This window comes from Heterocephalus glaber, unplaced genomic scaffold (assembly GCF_053883595.1).
Source record: "Heterocephalus glaber isolate CG9 unplaced genomic scaffold, H.glaber_assembly_v1.0 deba00001531, whole genome shotgun sequence".
NCBI lineage: Eukaryota > Metazoa > Chordata > Mammalia > Rodentia > Bathyergidae > Heterocephalus > Heterocephalus glaber.
Window position 1 is genome coordinate 7,464,889 of NW_028258329.1, and position 18,274 is coordinate 7,483,162.

Consider the following 18,274-nt stretch of genomic DNA (forward strand, 5'->3'; position numbering starts at 1 on the left):
TTAGCTCAGTGGTTTCACTGCCTCCTGCGCAAGTGCAAAGACCCGAGTTCAATCCCCGGTACCAAAAAAATAAAAATAAAAAGAGCCCCCAGTGAAGATTCCATTAAGTGACCATGCAGTTTGGGGGCAGCCACTCCCCACCTGACTCCTCACACCTATATGTGTGGATGGTGATTCTTGCTATTCAAGTCATGCCCTTCTCCCGGGAGGCCCTCTTAGATTTACAGCAGGATTTAACCTTAGCCTGGAATGTCATACCAGAAAGCGAGGAAATGAAAAGACCAATGCAGTGACATCAGAAAGACATAAGAGAAACAGAATGAGGGCCTGTGGTACAAATTTATGACAATTTACGTGTCAGAAAATGACTGGGATCGATTATAACATTGAATAAATATTCATCGGTGAATAAGTAGAAAACAGAAAAATGCAGGAAAATAGAAGTTCCTCATAGAAAAATATGAGGTTCTAAAGGTACAGGTGCAAAATTAGAAAATGACCGTTTTGTCACTAGAGTGTAACAACAGATTCAAGCAAGGGTCTCCAGTGGCTGAATGGAAACCATTAGACAGAAAACTGTCAGGGAACTGGACATTCACATCATTCTTTATAAATGTATCAGTCTTCTAAAAAGATATCTTGATATTGAGAGTCTGAGTCCTGGGTGTGCCTATCTGAACAAATGATCAAGTCCAGTATCATGGACAGTGGAAAGACTAATATTATATGCCTCTGATATGGTGCTATTTGAGGAAAACAGAAACACTTGGACTCCTGTCCCCAAAAGGGGAGGGGGACCCCTAACTTAAATACAATCCAGCCTCCAGGCTTAACTTCTAGACCATGGAAAACGAGGAAGAGCAGAGAAACAAGTCAGTAACTGCGTGAGGAAACCCAGTCAAGAGCTGAAACTGGAGCTTTCTACAGAACGAGACCAAATCCCTGAAAATCAACAATACTTCCCAGAACCCATAGTTTCATCTCTAAGTACCATTTCCTACTAAAGGGACACAAGAACCTGTGGAGAATTGGCCAGGTAGAAGTCTGGGGCTGCCAAGGTGTATGAAGAGTCTGTACTTCGTACCAGAGAGGAAGGAAGGTATCAAAATCCATTAGGGTCAGGTTAAAGACTCGGGAGCCAAACTGGAGATGATCAGAAACAATCTGAACAATAAGAATAAAGCTGCAGTGAATGGAAGCACCCCGAAGAAGCTAAAAATCAGTGCTTAAAATCATTGACTGCCATTGGATTTTGCTAGACACCAACTCATGTCCCTCAAATTTGATGAGAAAAGGCAAGGACTCATGCATTTATGCTCTTTCTTTTGTAGAATGTATTGCAAAGGTACTAAATGGTTTGTGGTGATAACTTTTACATATGTATTTCAGCTGATAAATGCAGAAGGAATGATGGAATTGTCACCATTTTGCAGTCTCAAGTGATATAATGTCTCTTGGCTATGCATCAATAGCTCCTTAGAGCATTTGTTAATGAAGGATCAGGATGATAGTGTAAATTTTAGTATCAAAAAGAGATAAGTCAGACACAGTGGGTTCCAAGACCTAGTACACAGCGCCTCTACTCCAGTGTTCTCACCAAAATATTGAACTCAAATCTGGTTTAGAACTAATCACTAGTTTACAGAAAAAATGGAAAGGAATAGGCTAAGACACCACGGATACAATCAGCAGAGTTTGGGATATGGGAAACTCTGTAGACAGATTCCAGTTTCTTCAACACATACACTGCAACTAAGGACAACAAGTGGAAGAGGGATTTATAGATTAAGAGTCTCAGAAGAGCTGTGCACCTAATACAATGTGCAAGTTTTGTTTGAATCCTGATTCAAACAAAGCCTTTGAATGGGAAAAATGAGAGAGGCAATCAGCAAATTTGAATATTAACTAAAAGTTAGGAAGGCAGAAAGGAAGAAGAGAGGGGAGAAAAGGAAGATGGAAAGGAGTATAAGAACACTTTCTCCAAGCAAATTCTTCCACAGAGACCCAAATGATACCCCAAATGGATCTGCCTGAGCATCTCAGGATGTCCTTTAAAAATCCTAGAGGTGGAGCCATGATGGCCTATGTTTATAATCCCCGCACTGTGGGCAGCTGAGGCAGGAGGATTTTCAATTCAAGCCCTGCCTGGGCAACTTAGTAAGACCAGTCCCCAAATTAAAAATATATAAGAGGGCTGAGGTATAACTCAGGCAAAGGTCCAGGGCTCAATCCTCAGTATTGAAAGAACAAACAGAAAAACCAGAGTGATCTCTGAGAAGGCTGAGGCTGAGTGGGCTTGTGGACATCAGGATCTACCATGTAGAAGATGCTGCCCACCCACTCCCACGTCTGGGCCAAAAGAGTCATCCCCGTGCCAAAATCTACCATGAAGTCTCAACCCCAACTTTCCTCATGGCCTCCACAGGTAAATGTGCCCCAAAGCTCATGAAGCATTCTTTAAGGAACGGTCAGTTGTAGAAAGAAGCCCCTCACAGTTTTCTCAAGAGGGCAACTTTAGGGTGGTAAGATTCTTTTTCCACTCCAACTTCCCCGCCTCCCATTTCTAATGCTAGCATCGGAACAGTGGTGGGAATTGCATTAGGTTTGGCTTTAGTGGGCTATGTGTGCATATGAAGGGGGTTGGTACCAGGACCCCCACAGGGTTCCAGAATTTGCATATGAACTATGCACGTGCTCCAATGTACTTTAAATCATCTCTAGATTCCTTCTAGCACTGATGCAATGTAAATGTTATGTAAATGGTTATTACATTGTATTGTTTAGGGAATGATGATAAGAAAAAGTCTAGACATGTTCTGTACAGATGCAAATATTTTTCAAATATTTCCAATCCACAATTGTTTGAATTTGTGGATGCAGAAGCTGTGAATAGGGAGAAATGAGTGTACTTGGCTTTTTGGCATTATCATGCACAGTGGAGCTACTGCTAGGTGTCTGGTACAGGGACAGCCCCCAGGCATACTTCTGCCTGCCACTCCGCTATTTACCTGATAGACAGAGACCATATATGTTATAAACTTGTCCTATGATATCTAGTACAAAAAGTTCACCGGTAGTGGAAGAGAAGCAAGAAGGCATAGGACTATAAGCCAGTCCAAAAAAGCCTGCCATATCTCACTAATGATACATAAAACAAACTCGATGGCACTGTCCCCAAATCTGACCACAGTTCTGATCATGTACAACACATTGCCAATAGTGAGCTGTGAGACTGAAGGAAACATTTCACAACTGTCAATAATAAAAAACAAATGTCATCCACCAACGCTGGAATAGTGGCACAGCTATCTTTTTCCAGCTTAGAAAACCCATTGCAAAATTGTTACTGTATGAAAAATGTGATTAAAAAGTGTGCAGACCAAAGAAATTATAGAAGTGTATGAAGAAGTCAATTAATGAAAATGTTACAAGTTGAGGGAGAGGAGATTTTATGTTGCAGTATTTTAAGATTTACAAATTTTATAATTTGTTGCCATTTTTTTTGCTGCTCTAAATATATATATCCTCTTCCAAGCCTGATTTGATATTTGTAACTTTGTACTTTTTAAAAGAGGACCCTCCTTGTACAACTTCAGGTCCTGCAAAATCTGGATCTCTTCAGGGATGCCTTACCTGAATCTCAAGGCTATTGGCATTGTCCTACAATGCTCGAGAGTCCTATAAAGTGTTGACTTCCTGTGGAACCATTCAGTAAAATGACTAATTCTGAGGGAGGCAGGGAGTGCTACGTTTCAAAGAACTTTCAAAACCGTAACATTTGCTGCAAATATTAGGCGTTTGCCATTGCCATCATCACCATCACTATCATCATCATCTGTGTGTTTACCAAGCATGAATATTTGAATATTATTAAACACATAACTTACACCAACTTAAGGTCTAATATTGAAAAGAACATAATTGTATGCATTTATTACAACATTTTAAAAAATCATATTTTTGCTTATATGAAATGTTTTCCTGAAACAAGAATATGGTGATTTATATGTACGGTAGCTCAGATTTTGAAAATTTACAACTAAACATTCTCTGGAATAATTTTTCAGAAAAAAAATAATTCTCTTATGGTGACTGCCAGTTTATTCTTTAGTAACTTTATGTAAAAGCGAGGTTTGAGTTCTTCCAATAGTAGTTTCCTTTTTTATGTCTATTATCATCTCATGACCTGGTGTTTAGAATTATTTTCTCAATGAAAAAACATTCTTTCACTGAAAATTAATAATTAAATGTACATTTTATTCTTTTCTCTGCAAATAATAAAAGTGGTACAGTGTATGTATGTATGGATGCCAGAAAACAAGGAAGCTTCTCATTAAGCACTTAATCCATTCAAAGGGAGTTTTAAAGTGTTCCTCTTAAAAATTAAAAATAAATACAGTAATTGCATTTGACCTGAGATGCTTCTGTTCTACTCTGATTACTCATAAAGCCCACCCAAGATTGCAATCATTGACAGATACCCAATCATACCTAAGTTTCCCATCTCATTTGCTGAAAATTGTCACAGAAATACAAATACTTCACGATTGTATTTGTACCTGAAATGAGCCCAGTAGAGCCTGCACTGATGGTCTTCCTAGTTCCTAGGGATCCATGTCACAAGATTCACGGGTCCATCACAGATGGCCCAGGAATGTGTATCAGAGTGTTCACCACCACAAAGCTAAATGATGCTCATTAAAAAAATGTAGACAAAACAGGACTGCACAAATCTTTTAAGAAAATCATAAAACCAGAAATAGCCTACAGTGAACATTTATGTAGGGGTTTGTTTGGTCTGTTTTCCAAATGCATATATGGTGATTTGTTTTTCGTGGGTGTCATCGGTATGATTTGTAACTCACTTTCCTCAAATAGTAGTACATCACGGTTGGTATTTACTTCATGAAATATATTCTGATCATGACTTTTAAATATGTTCACACTAACTTTTTAATGACTTACTTAACTCAGTGTTTAGTGACATTTGTACACAGCTTTGATCCTATCCTTTTGCATAGTCAGTATATACCTTGAAAGGAGAATTTCTGGCATTTGTCTTCATGTTTGATAAATCATTTTAAAATCCTTTCTAGTGGGCTTCAATAATTTAAATCTCAAATGTCCTCATGAGCCTTTGACATTAACATAAAAGCAACAATACACTTAAAATACTTATTACTTTAACTTGCCCACTTGACAACAAGTTTGAATTTTTAAAATATGTGTTCCTTGATGATTTCTATATGGTTTTTTTCTGTTGTTGTTGTTGTTTTTAGAGAGAGTGAGGAAGAATCACCTATCACTATGTATTGGGCAAAGCAGTTTTTTTCTTTTTAATTTGCCTAAATAAGTCTAATTTTTACAAATGACAAACAGAATATGCTGGAAGGTAATGGTCATGTTATGTTGTACTACATGGATGGGCTGGTGTATTTGTCCTTTGGGTAAAACACTGAAGACACACACACACACATACACACACACACACACACACACACACAATAGTGATCTGTAGCTAAACTGCTATGCTGTAAACTCACCCAGGGCATTTTGGTAGGGTGGACAAAGAGTAGGACCAACCCTGCCTCCTTCAGGACCAACGCCTTCTGAGGACTCAGTCTTCCAAGGAGGCAGGTCTAGCTCATTGCCCTGTTTCTTTTTTTTTTTTTTTCCTTTTAGTTTATTGGTACATTTTAGGTGTACAATAGTTACATTCCTCATTGGGATATGCCCTGTTTCTGCTGGGAACATTTCTCTGTGGCTGGGTCTCAGGGAGGGCTGGGACCGTTCCTTCCGGCCTAAGATGCCATGCAGCACGTTGGCAGGCAGACCCCACCAACTCCCAGCGACTGGCTGATTCTGGTCGAGCCTCTTCTCCCAGCAGCCTCACTGTCCTCACTGGGAAGTGGGAAACATAAATAGCAACATCTCACCCTTGGGTTTGCAGTGGGGAATAAGTGAGCTCAGAGGGCTAAGGCACTTCGTGGAACACACAACACATACTAAAGCTTTAATCTGCATTCCAATTGTAGAAGGTGGTTCACTTTTTCTTATCACTTTACAAAAAAGAAAAAGACAAAACAAAACCAAAACTGTCATATTTTAGAAATAACAATCAGGCCTTCCCAGATGACTTTACTAGCTGGTTGCTTGCTGATGGTTCAAATGTAGATTTAAATACAAATAATATCATGCTCCTTTCTTGGATAAAACACTCGCCAAACACCAAAAATATTCTTATTTCTCTTATCTTTCTATAGGACTGGCAGGTGACGAAGGACAAGAGGACAGGGTGGAGCACTGAGCATGTCTGGGCGCAGTTAGGAGCGGCTGACACCATAACACCCACCTAGAAGCAGCTTCGGCCTGCTGCCCGCCTGGAGCAGGGTGCTCCCCATAGACTGGCCATGGAGACACCTTTGGGTGTCATCCGTGAGACCTCGAAAATAGATTCCTCTCTGAGCTCTAGTCCTGTCCAACATTGACTTCTACCCAACGTGGCAGAGCAGAAGCCACGTGGGAGACATAAACGGAGCCCACACCCTTAGCCAAAGGCTGGCTGCCACCAGACAGCTGGCCGGGATGCTGCTGTCAGCGGAGAATGTGCTTGTCACCGAGAACGCCAGGAATCCGCCTGTTCTGGGCTCTGCCTCTCCAGCTAAACGATTTCCACTTGCTGCCTGCGTGAGGGGCTCTGTCGATTAGGTGAAGTGGTAGTATCCTTTCCCTGCACAATTGACAGCACTAATAAAAATAGATAACGTATTTTTAAAACCTACAGCAGATTGTCATGGCAATAAATAATTGTATCATGTTGCTGTCATAGCAACGAAGTCTGTGTAACAGAGACAAATCAAGGCTATATGAAATTTTTCTAAATTTAGGTGTTTGAAAAGAGTTAAAATCGTCTATAATCATGGGGAAGTGCATTAAAAAAACCTTAACCTTCATTGGAAAATATACTTTGGTCATTTTTTAAATATTGAATTATTTATTGTTATACTTCTTCATTCTCTTCAAATTATAAAACTCAACTTCCCTACTTTCCATATACATATATATATATATATAGACACACACACACATGCACACATAAATGTACACACACAGATCCTCCTCGTTTAACAATTGAGTCCATTCCTGTGAAAATTGGCCACAAAGTGAGGGATTGTATGTAGTATGTACATTGCAATATCCAGAACAAAGAAATGGTCAAAGGAAACTCCAAGTTGATGACTTTGCTTTTATTTGCATAACTCTTACATGCAGTACTCTAGTGTATAACAGAACATAAAGCTACAGTCCTGTACTGTGTGGTACAGTCAGCAAAAATTACAGTACTGTACTGTAGAAGAAGCCACCATAAGACCACACTGCCGCTCACATTCCTGGAGCTTAAGTTCAAACGCGAGTCGTAAGTCCGAGTGTGGATCATAAATCCGAACAATGCTCCTTGGTCATAAATCCAAACAGGTAGGTCTGAAGGAATATCTGTATATAACTACTCTGAAGACTTTTCATGAAGAGTGGAAGGCTAGACAGCATTCTCTTTCTCTTTCTCTTCAAAAGTAATTTACAAAGCAGAATATCATAACTCGTATACTTTCACTCAGCAAACAATGATACAATATTAATGGAATAGCAAGTTACATTAGCTAAGCCACACCATACCAAATTAATAGTTGGTTTCCATACACTTTTTCTTCGTTTATTATTACTACACGCTATCCAGTGTGTCATTAAGAACTACAGACTACCAGAGCAAACTATGATTATTTCCTGACACAGTAAACTTTCCTGACTTCAACAAAATGCTACCGAGATGACAAGTGACTTTACCCAAAAAGAAGAGAGTGATTTTTTCACAGGTATGTAATTATTATGCCATTAAGAGAAATCTTCAGTCCACAATAATTGCATGAAATACTGCCACAGTTCCCCATATGACAAAACAAGACCTCCAACACTCGATTTTGATGAAATAAAAATGCCTCTTTTTACATTTTTTTCTTCTGTAGAGATATCTCCTAGCAGGGTCCTCATAATGGACTATTATATCATAGAAATTGGGTTTAAATACAAACTTAGCTTAACTTGTAGCACAAAAGGCATTATTATTTAATTCTTTATACTATCTGTAGGTATTATTTTAGGAAAAAATTTAGATTACAAAATTTTTTAAAGTTTTAAACTTTTACAAAGTTTCAAAAATAAGTGATAATTAAAGTAAAATTAGCTGCTATTTTAATTGAAGTCCAAAATTGAATTATATATTCACTCTTGATAAGAAAGTAAAATGAAGAGATGCTTAAGCACTTACTCTGATGTAGAAGAAAACTAATATGAACATCGTAAATCATCTGAATAATAAATCAATGTCTCGAATGCTATTACTTTCTTTTCTCTGTCATGTCCCATTATCATTTTCAAAACTTATTTTTCTCAGCTGCCCAAGGTGACTCGAAGTGTGACTAGCTGGGCCTTGGATGAGGAGAAAGGAGGGGTGGTCACTACAGATATGGCTCTCACTGCTATCATGGCCATCGATTCGCTGCCTGGCCCCGGGGAGAGAAAAGGACCTTGTATGAGCAGGAGTAAATGTCAGGCTTCTGCGATTCTCCAAAACCCAAGGACTGACAGCAAGTGTCTGCGAGGAAACCTAGGAGAGAAGTAGAGAGACTACGAGTTTCCCCAAGTGCAGAAGTGAATATATTCATCCAAAGAGCGAGCACTGTGCTAGGAACAGGGCCTGCCTGGTTGCACTTTCTCCATGGACAGGTGACCCCTGACTGTGGCTATGGACATGGTCTTTTCTCTTGGCAGTTTGGTCAGGCACAGTAGAGATCACCATGGGTTCATAGAGAGAAACTTACTTTGGGGTGTGGTAGCTGCTTTTTCTCTACTCCTTTGAGGATTCTTTTTGCCTTTACTCTCTAGGGTTTTGTTTGTTTTATTTCATCTTAAAAGTACTTAGAACAATGTAACTTTTCAGTAATATTTTCCAAACATGGAAAATCATATCTTTTAACATAAACCACAGGAAGTTATCATGAATGCAAAAATTCCTTCACCAAAGAAGCATAGCTTGATCATTTTCCTCAGTGCAAAGCCTGAGTTTGTAGAATTACCACCTTGTGTTTATAGACCATAAATTTCACTACATATTTCTGAAGAAGGAAGGAAAAAATAAAATCAATCGGTATTATTTTTAAGTGATGGTAGTATGGAAAATTTCTATTTTCCTTTAATATTTTTCCCCACTCCTACATCTAGTTTTTATCCGAAAAACAATATTCTGTAGGGGAATCAAATTTATCTTCCTGTGTAGGTGGTGACTATAATCACTTCTGCACATCTCTGCCTTCTGTTTTCAGTTGTTCTGCTTATACTTAGAAGTGAAATCAACATGGTGGGCCTAGGTCAGATGAATGCTGTGACCCCTTTAGCTTTTAGATCCTGTGGGCTGAATGAAGTCCTACAATCACTCCATGCCAGCAGAGAAGAGGCAGAGTGATTAAGTCACCTTAACAATGACCCTAACTGTTACCTTTACTATCCTGATGTTATCGTCAATGTGACCATCACCTTGCATGTGGCATCATTAAACATTTGCAGTTTGTTTTCACATTATTTTCTCCTGAGACTGCATTATAACTTTACCCATTTTACAGAAAAGAAGACGGAACCATTCCACTTTGAGCTGTCCTGCACTGTAGGTCTCTAGGATATGCAGAACTTGTTTAGAGTTGACATTGATTCATAAGTAGCAAGTGATTTTTTGTGTGCATGTGTAAGAGGTGGCAGCAGATTTATCTTCCTAATTATGTTTTGCTTAGGCTAACATAAAAATCATCTTGCGTTCTCTGAGCATTTGCCAGCTGGGAAGTGGGGAATGTTTTGTGATGGGAGGATGCTGCCTTGAGATTGTAACTTGGCCATGATTAAAAGCAAACAAGCAGGGTAAAACGTGTAGTATGTGATCAAGCACATGTAATGTGTGTAGCGAGAGTTAATACCTTCAGAGCTGGCACACTGATGGCAATATTAACACCTAACAGATAAAATGAGCAATGCTTTCTGTTTGTAATATTTTCTATGACTAAGAGAAACACTTTTAGTTGAAAATATAGAAAGGTTTTTCCAAACATTAGATTTTTCCTCTACTCTGTAAGAACCAAAGAACCAACAGCCAACATCATACTAAATGGTCAAAAACTGAAAACTTTCACACTAAAATCAGGAACAAGACAAGGATGCCCACTATCACCACTCCTGTTCAATATTGTTCTGGAAAATTGGCCATAGCAATTAGACAAGAGAAAGAAATAAAAAGAATAAAGCTAGGAAAGGAAGAAGTGAAACTGTCATTATTTGCTGATGATATGATACTTTACATAGAAGACCCCAAAAACTCAGTCAAAAGCCTTCTAGACCTAATTGACAGATTCAGTAGAGTAGCTGGATATAAGGTCAACACTCAAAAGACAATAGCCTTCTTATGTGCAAATAGCAGACCCATTGAGAGAGAAATTTGGGAAATAATTCCTTTTACAATAGCATCTAAAAAAATGAAATATCTGCGAATCATCCTAACAAAGGAAACAAAAGACCTCTACACTGAAAACTACAGCACTCTGAAGAAGGAGATCGAAGAGGATATAAGAAAATGGAAAGATATCCCTTGTTCCTGGTTAGGAAGAATCAATATAGTGAAAATGGCCATACTTCCAAGACTACTATATAGATTTAATGCAATACTGATTGAAATTCCAACAGTATACTTCACAGAATTAGAGAAAACAATCCAAAAATTCATTTGGAAGCAGAAGAAACCTAGAATAGCAAAAGCAATTCTGGGAAACAGAGACATGGCTGGGGGTATCACAATCCCCAACTTGAAACTATACTACAAAGCTACTGTGATAAAAACAGCATGGTACTGGCAAAGAAACAGACCCGAGGATCAGTGGAATTGATTAGAAGATGCAGAAACAACTCCAGACATACTTAGCAACCTCATCTTTGACAAAGGAGCCAACCACCCTCATTGGAGAAAAGATAGCCTGTTCAATAAATGGTGTCAGAAAAACTGGATTTCAACCTGCCAAAGATTAAAACTAGACCCTTACCTATCACCACGCACTAAACTAAGATAGAAGTGGATTAAAGAGCTAAATATCAAGACAGAAACAGTAAACTTGCTGGAAGATAAGTTAGGTAGAACTCTCAATGACATTGGCATAGGGAAAGACTTTATGAACAAAACTTCAGTAGCACAGGAACTAGCACAAAGGATCAACAACTAGGACTTCATCTTATTAAAAAGCTTCTGGACTGCAAGAGAAACTACCAACAGAGCTAAGAGACAACCTACAATATGGGAAGAAATTTTTAGCAGCTGTGCCTCAGACAAAGGTCTACTATCTAGAATATATAAAGAACTGAAAAAAATCAGACCCCACAAATCCAAAGACTCAATTCAAAAATGGGCATCTGAAATGAATAGACATTTCTCAGACAAAGAAGTAAAAACAGCAAATAAATATATGAAAAAATGTTCAACATCACTGGTCATTCGAGAGATGCAGATGAAAATAACACTGTGATTCCACCTCACCCCAGTAAGAATGGCTTGTATCAAGAAATCAACCAATAACAAATGCTGGTGGGGGTGTGGGGAGAAAGGAACCCTTCTCCATTGTTGGTGGGAGTGCAGCCTGGTGCAACCACTGTGGAAATCCATATGGAGATACCTCAAAGAACTAGGACTAGAGGTCCCATTTGACCCAGCTCTTCCCCTACTAGGAATCTTCCCCAAAGAATTAAAAGAATCATACCACAGCGATATATGTGCACCCATGTTTATAGTGGCACAGTTTGTAATAGCTAAAGATTGGAAACAGCCCAAGTGCCCATCAACTGGAAACTGGATAAAGAAGATGTGGGTTTTTTATAAAATGGAGTACTACTCAGCCATAAAGAACGAGAAACTAGAGTCATTCATAGCTAAATGGACGCATATTGAGGCCATCCTCTTAGGTGAAATAAATAGGACACACATGTGTAAATACTGAATAGTTTCTCTAGTGTGAGAAACTGAAAGTGTAAATAAGGATGAAAATGATTAAAACGAATAATTGATAATTTGAAATAGGAAAAGGTCCAAAGCTGGAGGGGTGGTGGGAGGGGAAGGGGAAAGGGAAGAAAGGAAAGGAAAAAGTATGAGAAAGGAAAAGAAAATGGAAACGAAATCTACGTAAATAGGGAAGGGTGGTGGGGACGAAGGGCACACAGGTAATGGGGAAAAAAATAAGAACTAAGATACATCATGTACAGGTACAAACACCCAATGATAAATGTAAATGTATTGTATACCTAAAATGTACCAATTAATATATAAATTTAAAAAATAAAAAGAACCAAAGAAATTAGATTGAAACTAAATTGGGAGAAGGCATGTTCTGAAATAAACATTTAAATATGTGAAATCAATGCACTTAACCTTGGCAATTATGCTTTTAAAATATCAGTTGTCAATATTTTCCAGTGTGCATCAAGAGTCATCAGAACCTCCAGTAATTCTACTGTTTTAAGACAGCAATTATGTATAAGGGAAAATGCAGGGACATATTTGTGATATGTAAAGGTTGTAGCAATGTGGACAATATGTCTGATAAAATGTATTCTGGGAAAAGAAAAACGAACTTGCACGTAGCTTATGGTTATAATAACTTACAAATAAATATCAGAAAAGAATAGGAAAGATAAACACCTGGATAACAGTGACTAAGGGTGTGTTATTCCTTTTTTTTTTTTTTTTTTTTTTTGGTGCTGGGGATCCAACTCGGGTCCCTGCGCTTGCATAGCAAGCGGCGAAACCACTGAGCTAAATCCCCAGCCCCAGGTGTGTTATTCTTATTACCTTCTGTTTTCCAAATGGTAATCATTGGGATTTTTCCCCTTTTACCTTTTATTTCCAGCCCTTTCTCTCCTCCATGCTTCAGTGAGAAAAATGTAGCCTTGGATCATCCTGACTAGAAAACAGAGCGTGGGTCTACTCCCCCAGTGTCTCTTTCTAAGTTTAAAAATATATAAATGCACCCTAAAGTACAATAGGAAGTTGGAATGATTTTGTATGGATTGATATCTTTTTGCTATTGTTTTTATCATCAAGTCTGCAGAACCTCAGGTATGCTTTTACTCAATAACCATTTACCAATAACCATTGAGTAATGGTTATAATCTTCCATGGGGAAGATTATTACGGAACAGACTTTTTGTCTCTTGTAAGACAACACTTTAAAATGCTGTTCTCAGCCACTGTCTTGTCCTGTAAACCACGATCTATGTTATAAACTCATGCTTGAACTTACTTCTGGGAAAAAAATATTACAGGAATGAATTAACCTATAGGCTCTCTTTTTTTAACAAAACAAAACAAAACAAAACAGGCTTGTTCTATAGCCCCATTGCCTAGTTGAGAACTGTTTTTACCTGCTATTTTGGAGCTGTATCAGGGAACTTCAAGCCAAAGGCTTTGCTCATTTGATTATAATCACCCCGGTACATCTCTGCCTTCTGTTTCCTCCAGGTTGTCTAGGTCCTGTGGTTTTAATGCTTTGATGTTTTATCTTGAAGTTCTCTCAGAAGTAGGTAGGTACAGAGATTGAAAATAAGCAAGTGCACAAAAAGATTTTGTTATAACAACAGAACATAGCAATTGTTGTCTTTCAAGCTGTAGACGGTCTAAACTAGTAGAATATGAGAAAAATCAGTGTTCCTGCACCCCACCCTGTTCCCAGTGGTAATCTAGTTCAGAGTATGTCTTTTCATAGCTGTGAATAGACAAACTTACTTTATTCCAAAAGAGAAAGTTGCGTGGAAACATTTGTTTTAAATACAGAGTTTAAGGTAGTCTTAAGAATTTAAACTTTTTTAAAAAGTTTATGTTTTTTAAAAAAAATATAGAATGAGACCCAGGTTTGCATAATTGCTCACAATCCAGGCAAGTGAGACAACTAAGGTCCAGGTGAGTGTTCCAAAAATAGAATTCTGTTTTCTGTGGCAGACGAACTGGAAATTTACAGGTTAAGAAATTATCCATAAATCCAAATATTTAGTCAGACTCTTCTAAAGAATCTGAGCTGCTTAGCTTTGCAAATTCAGATGAAAATCTTCCAGAAACATGAGGGGGAAGCCCTCAATTGTTTCTGGATTTGATTGTTATGTGTTTGCATTTTGATTAAGCTTTGTCATTTCTTCTGGGAGGAGTGGAACTTCTGTATGGACAGTTCAGATATGTGATAAGCTTTACTAGTCATCTTTAAATCAGAAGTATTTGTTTCATCCATAGCTTTTCTTTACATTTAGTGCTTACTGGCAAAGGATAGGTTTGAAATCTGCTGAAAATGGATCACTCTGTCATTACAAATTATTAATGGTGGAGTTATATCATTTAAATAACCATGATGCTTTGAAAGTTGTTTTTTTTTTGGTACCAGGGATCGAACTCGGGTCCTTGCACTTGCACAACAGACAGCGAAACCACTGAGCTAAATCCCTGGCCCCAAGTTCTTTAATGAAAATAGATGATGCTATCTCTGTTAAAACAAATAATAGTTAATAGTTCATTTCCTCCACCTAAAAGCAAGCTGGAAAGACTACATCACTGCAAAAGGGGTGTTACATTTATTCAAAGAGGCTACATTCTTATAACTTCATTCTTTTAGGATGGCTGTTAGGCACAATCACTTAAAGTTTTGTTGGAAGTGTGGCTGGAAACATTGCACAGGATAACTAAAGAATGGGGTTAGGATACTCTATTAGGAAATAAATATCAAAAATCAAAAATATTTGTACAAGATAACAAAGGCAAAACATGTTAATTTGAAATACTAATGTAGCACTATACAATTCTTACCTGGCGCAAAGAAATCACTTCTTCCTCATGTGATGTTTCATATTTGTCTTGGGTAGTGACCAGGGACAGTACTACCTGGTATGATTTAGAAAAATGCCTTTGAAACCATCAAATCTGACAACACACACTCACACACATACATACATTCCCACACATACACCTTAACAGCAAATGTTTCCTTTTACATTCAACTTTTAGAATCTTATATAAATGGAATTTCAAAAATACATTGATTTTTTTTTTAGTTCAGCGCATTTCCTCCTTAGTATCAGCCAGCTATGGTGACACATGCCTATAATCCCTGCTACACTGGAGGTTGAGGCAGCAGGACTCCAAATTCAAGGCCAGCCTGAGCAACTTAGTGAGATCCTGTATCAAAAACAAAATAGAAAGGGCTGGGGATGTAGCTCAGTGATAGAATGTTTGCCTAGCATGGGTGAGGCCCTGACTCAGTCCTCAGTATCACACGCGCGCGCACACACACACACACACACACACATCATTTTAAATGGTCCGACAAACTATAGGATATCTATATTATGCAATACTATTTGGTGATTAAAAAAAGAATGAAATCTCAATGCATGGAATGACTTAGCCATCTTAATGGAAATCTAAACAGAAATGCTAATTCTGAAAGATTTTACTCTGCATAATTCTATTTCTATAGCATTCTTGAACTGATAAAATTATCAAAATAAAGAACAGATTGGTGGTTGCCAGGGCTTAGGGAAGAAGAACAAGGTGGAAGGTGAGTGTGTGTAGCTGTCAGAGGGAAAGGGAGGGGTCCAGGTGGTGCCAGAACCATTCTGGCCCTGGACAGAGATGTGAATATCCAAACATGCAGGTGGTCAACATTTTGTAGAACTAAAGACGTGAAGAAAAGTAAAACTATTGAAATCTGAACAAGATCCATAGATTGTGCCAATGCTAATATCTTGGCTGTGATATTGTAAGATCATTTTGCAAAATGCTATTGTGGAGGGCACCTGGGTAAAGAGTACACAAGATCTCTCTGTATTATTTCTTATAACTTCATCTGATTCCACAATTGCTTTCAACATAAAAAGCTTAATTTAAAATAGTGCATCATTTTAGGATCATGCCTCCTAACCTGATTAAAGCAATACATTGCCACTCTGAATAAGAATATCAGTATGACATGTGCAGGGAGAATATATACCACCCTGCCTGCCCTGCATCTTCACAGAGCCTGAGGACACCTTTGATGGAGTGGAAGAGTCCTCTACCTTTGGAACAAACCCAGACTCCAAAAAGCTTCCAAATGCTCAGAAGCTCCAGGGGATGCCAAGCTTAACCTGGCCCCAAAAGATATTCAGTGGAAGGTTTTCAGATTCTCTAGAACAAAGTTCTCATCTTGTTGTTACCACATATCAAAAATCCAGCTTCAAAAAACACAAAAGCACCTAAAACGTCTCTCACCTTCCGTGTGGACTCTCCTCTTTTTACAGCTGGTGGTTTTGTGTTTTGATAGGATAAGAAGAAATATATTTTCCCCCTTGCAAGCATGCATTCCTCACTCCAGAGCTTGAGGGTCAATATATGTCAAAAGCCTGCTTCCTAGCATCATGTCCTCATCCATTGGGGTCCCCCAAACCCCATGCACCTCCACATCCATCTTAGGCTGCTGTTGCTTCTTCCTTTTTTTCAAGCTCTGGGAAATGTCCAAGAAAACAGTTGTTTGGAAGAGTTCTGATGTGAAGTCCCTGTGTGAAGCCCTCAGATCTTCTTTGCTGAACTTTACAACTTTGTTGTGCTTCTCCGAATCCAGCTGGTCATACCAGGGAAGCTGTTAACAACTGCTCTAGAAAGAAATAAATCTTACTGTTTCTAAAGTCAAATACTTCAGCCATTAACACCCCAAATAGTTCTAATTCATCTCTTTCTGTGTCAGAACCTGTCCAACTCTTGCCCCTGGTTTGGTTTTAGTTATCATTCACTCATGTTCTTTCCTATGTTCTCCTGTTTTCATCTTACAGAAGCAAGCACACCTGCTTTGGTGTGACTTTTCTCTTTCAAGTCTTCCTAGCCCACACATGTCCAGAGCCACTAATTAACTCCATGGGGAGGATGCTACCTTCTCCCCCTGGTCATAGATGAAGCCTAGAAAACACCACTGCCTTTTCTTACTGGGGAGGAGCTACTGAAGTGGAGTTACAAAGATCCTTATGCACAAGTTGATGCAAAAAATGTTGATGCTCCAATCGGTTTGGAGAAGATGCGGTGTACTCCTCAATAGAGATCTTTAACATATGGTTTCCTAATGAAGTAGGGTGTCTCAGAATCCTCAAGTAGGGGCTGGGGATTTAGCTCAGTGGTTCCACTGCCTGCCTCACAAGCGCAAGGACCCAAGTTGGATCCCCGGCAACCAAAAAAAACCCCCAGAAAACAGATATACCAGAATCCTCAAGCTATGCTAGAGACTTTGGTGTACATGGTGTACAATAGTTCTGAGGTTTTCCCTTCTTTGGTATACTGAAGAGATAGTTTTGAAATATTAAAAATAAGTGAATAAAAATCGGAACACCTTTCTGATGGGTTTTAAATGAGGATGAGGAGGTCTATGACCCATGCTGTGGGTGAGTCAGCTCAGCTCGACATGGAGGGGAGGTTTGAAGATAGATACTCCATCACATCCCTGCATATTTGCGTGTCTTGTGGCTCCATCAGAAATCTGCCAGTCAGGGTGCCCTTCGGGGTCAGCAGGCACTCCCTTCCCTGTTGGACTGAAGGACTCCTTTCTTTCCTGTGCTTCCCCACCCCATCCATCACCCACCTGATGATGCACTGACATGGTGGGTGTGGATACCCCAGGTCGGGTAGGGGAGGCAGCCCGGGAGCATGCCCCCAAGGCCGGTCGGGCTAGTGCCAGCCTCTGGCTCTGGGCTGGAAGGCCAGTCAGCACTCACCTGCTCTCCCTCCCGCTCCCTCCTGGTTCTTCACAGCCGGTCCTCTCTTACAGGCTGCCTGACTTGGTGAACCCACTGGCCCCAACCCTGCTGGCAGTCTTGCATCTCACAAGAACAAGCTAGACAATAGAACAGTACAGTTTATTTCCACCTCTTAGCATTCACAATATTGAAACCGAAAACAAGGACATTAACTCCAGTAAGATTTTTGAGTTTTTGTGATGTGAGAGATATAAGTACTGGTCAGCTGGGGCTTCAGGGACCTGTTTTGAAAAGTCCATGTGGAACAAAACACTGGTTTCAAGTCACAACAACCCAGCGGCCTCGGGAAAGTCATTTCCTTTTCCCTAATCTGTTTGTCCTTTTGGAAAACAAAGAAATTGAAGCATGTGATTTCTGAGACTGTGTTCAAAGCTAACAC

At 39.1% G+C, this 18,274-nt stretch overlaps 1 long non-coding RNA gene across 1 annotated transcript; it reads right to left on the bottom strand.

Annotated features, from left to right (window-relative positions):
* Positions 1-7,234: 7,234 nt before the first annotated feature.
* Positions 7,235-17,969, bottom strand: LOC147824853 (uncharacterized). The gene is made up of 5 exons (XR_015441677.1): positions 17,854-17,969; positions 16,367-16,743; positions 14,924-14,998; positions 13,498-13,643; positions 7,235-8,662 (listed from the first exon to the last, which is right to left on the bottom strand). It is a non-coding gene; the product is annotated as an uncharacterized LOC147824853 (long non-coding RNA).
* Between the last annotated feature and the right edge of the window lie 305 nt (positions 17,970-18,274).